General features: G+C 33.4%; 1 pseudogene; it reads left to right on the top strand.

Moving 5' to 3' along the window:
- Nucleotides 1–1,992: 1,992 nt before the first annotated feature.
- Nucleotides 1,993–2,378, top strand: LOC114026250 (annotated as a pseudogene).
- Nucleotides 2,379–3,459: the final 1,081 nt, after the last annotated feature.

Below are 3,459 nucleotides of genomic sequence, written 5' to 3'. Positions count from 1 at the left end.
TTATGTGCATATATGTTCTGATTATCTTTTTTATTTCTTCTGATTTTATCTTGCTCATTTCCTATCTTTTTATTAAATTTTCACCCCCTTCTTTTTAATCTGATTGGATAAAGGTTTCTCAATTTTATTAGTCTTTTCAAAGAACCAGCTTTTAGTTCTTTTTATCATTTCTGCAATTTTTTGGATTTTCAGTTTATCTATTTTCCTTTAATTTTTAATATATCTTTTTTGTGCTTAGGTTTATTTATTTGTTGATTTTCTCATTTTAAATACATATAGTTGATTTTCTAATTTTAGAGACATATCCAATTTCTCAAATCTCCTTTTATTTGGTTAATATTGTATTATAATACGTATTTTTGTAAAATCATTTAAATAGATACAGAAAAAGGTTTTGACAACATACAACAATTTCTCTCAAAAACCTTAAAATACCTAAGCATGGAGTGTTCTTTAATATGATAAGAAGCATATCTAAAAGAGGGTGTTGTTATAATAATCAATGAAGATACATGTTCTATATGCTGGATTACCTTTATGGGCATAATGGACATGTACTAAAAACACCAAGGTGGACATTCATATGACAGTTACAAGCACAAAAAGAAAAGAACTTAAGAATACATGTCATATTGCCTCATTGCAATGATGTTACATTTGTCTTTTCACCCTTCCTCTTTTCTCCTTCAAGAATGACTGGGCTCTGTACATACATAGTGGGATAAGGACTCTTTCCTAGACATCAGCAAGGAGGAACCCTGTCTTTCCCTGTTTTTATGTTCTAGTTGATAGTAACTCTAATATGGGTGAGGTTATTGTGTTCCTTGGGGTTCTATGTCAGCACTGCTGTTTCCTTTCCTCTGTACAACTTGGCCATTCTACTTTCTCTGCTTGACTAACAGAAACAGCTTTTCCTGTAGTGTTGTTGTCCATAATTCATTCTTGATATTTTTGAAAAACAACAAAAATTACTTCTCTTGGGAATCTGATATCCCAAGACTCAAAATTTAAAAAAAAATCCTGCTGTTGGTGATATACTGTGGCATGCCCCCCAAATAGGCATGAGGCTGACAATTTATTAAACAGAAAAATATGCCCTGTGCATAAACCATGCTCCTATGCACAGTCATGCTCACTAGGGAATGTTAAGTACACTGAGAAGAGGAGACCAGAAATGACCACGGGTAGCATCAAAGAAAAGTCATTGTCACAAAAAAGGGGTCGCTTCTCATTAGGTGATGTCTCTTCCAGAGAAGGCAATGAGACATGAAAGCTTGAAACTGGTGACCTGATTCTGGCTGGTTGCCTCTATTTGGCTTGAGAAGTGGGTGGGTGAGGAAGGTTGCTGTGAATTGAAAAGAATCAAAGAATTTCTGATTTGGAAGGGACTTCATTGGCCACATAGTCCAAAATATAACCCCCAAAAGAATTCCTACTATAGTATACTAAACAAGTAGTCCCCCATAGTTGACTTGGATACCTCCAATGAAGGTCATGATGTTATCTCCTAAGGCAGCCCCATAGAGGTTTCTAATTGTTCATATTTTGTCTTTACATTGCACTTTTTGTTTTTACAGGTGGAACACTTAAAGAACTTGAAGATACTCAATGATTTATGATTTGTTTCCTACCACTGGAATTTACTTCCCAGTTCTACTATCTCCTGTTTTCTTTTTCTTTTGTTTTCTCTTCTTTTTTCTAGTCTTCTTTTACTTTCTTCCTTCCTTGCTTGTTTCCTTCATTGCTTCATTTTTTTTAGTAGGTTTGTCTGGGCACTTGACCATTTCTGTTTGAGCCCAAGGAGATGTTTTTATTTTCTGTGCATATTCTGGAGCATAACCTTACCTTTATTATTTTTTTAAATTATTTTTTCAATGAACAAAAATCAATTCTCTCTCCCTCCCACCTACCCCTCCACATTAAACAGAAATAAAAACAAAATCCTTCTAAAAATGTATTTAAGAAAAGGAGTTCCTGCTTTCCAACCTGGTCTCAGGCAAGATGACTCCCACAAAGAAAGATGGAGAGAAAAAGAAGAGATGTTCTGCCATCAGGGAGGTGGTGACCAAAGACTATACCATCAACATTGACAAGAAGATTCATGGAGTAGGCTTCAAAAAGGAAGCTCCTTGGGCTCTAAAGGAAATCTGCAAATTTTCTGTGAAAGAAATGGAAGCTCCTGATGTATGCATTGACACCAGACTCAACAAAGCTGTTTGGGCCAAAGGAATATGTATGTCCCACTCCTTTTCTGAGTGTGTTTGTAAAGGAATTGCAATGAGGATGAAGAATCACCAAACAAGCTGTATATATTGGTTATTTACATTCCTGTCCCCACTTTCAAAAGCTTACAGACAGCCAATGCAGATGAAAACTAAATTGAACTTCATTTAAATAAAGTTATAAAATTAAAAAAAAAACCAAAAAAGTAAAAAAAGAAAAAGAAAAAAAGAGTTTTCATATTGATAGCTCCTATATTTAGAACATTAAGAATCAAGCATGCCCCCTCACTCTTAGGAGAGAGTGAATGGTCTAAAGGGGCATGCACAATGAGGACTACTTTGTGCAAGATGGACAATGGGTTAATACATTTGGATTTACTATAACTTATTTGTGATATTGTGAAAGTTTCTATTTATTTGAGAAGTGAGTTAGTGATTGAGATTAAAGAGCATAAATAAAACATTAAAATATGATAAAAAGAAAGTTCAGAAATAATAAATAAATAAAATAAATTGTTTTTAAAAGTTCAGAAAAGAATAAAATCTAACAGGGTAATTTTGTTGTTACCTTATTGAATTTAATATTTCTCAGAAGGGAATGGTTTTATATAGCGCTTTTTTAACTGTGTAAAGAAATGTTTGAGTCTTTGGACTATTAAGTTGGAAAAACAAGAAAAAGGAAGAAGAAAAAGGGAAAGAAGGAAAGAAAGAAGGAAGGAAGGAAGGAAGGAAGGAAGGAAGGAAGGTAGAATGACTTATCAGGCATGGCTTGTGTTGCTATGTATCTAAATATAGGCTGTGGAAAAGAAGTACAAACCAGTCAGAGCTAATCTGACTGCTAGAAATGGTCATTTACAATTAGAACTGACATTTAATTGCTGTAAATTGACTTAAATTTTACATTAGTAATCTGAGATACTTCCACCTCTGTTTTCTAAGTGTAACATTCATGGGAAAATATGGTACCTTAACAATTACACTATTTCTTCTGTATTAGATAAAATCAAGTGAGTAATATTCAAGAATAATGCTATTTTTGCCCACATATACGTATATATCATATGTGTATATACACATATATACATGCATACACATGTACATACACATACAGTAGCTTCATGAAGAAGAAGAAGAAGAAGAAGAAGAAGAAGAAGAAGAAGGAGAAGAAAGAAGAGGAGGAGGAGGGAAATGAAAAAAAAATCATTTAATAGCCACCAGTTTCTCATAGAAATTAATT

This window comes from Vombatus ursinus, unplaced genomic scaffold (assembly GCF_900497805.2).
Source record: "Vombatus ursinus unplaced genomic scaffold, bare-nosed wombat genome assembly UNPS02014837.1, whole genome shotgun sequence".
Classification (NCBI taxonomy): Eukaryota; Metazoa; Chordata; class Mammalia; order Diprotodontia; family Vombatidae; genus Vombatus; species Vombatus ursinus.
The sequence above is the reverse complement of the archived record's forward strand: the minus strand, read 5'-3'. Positions and strand labels throughout refer to the sequence as shown.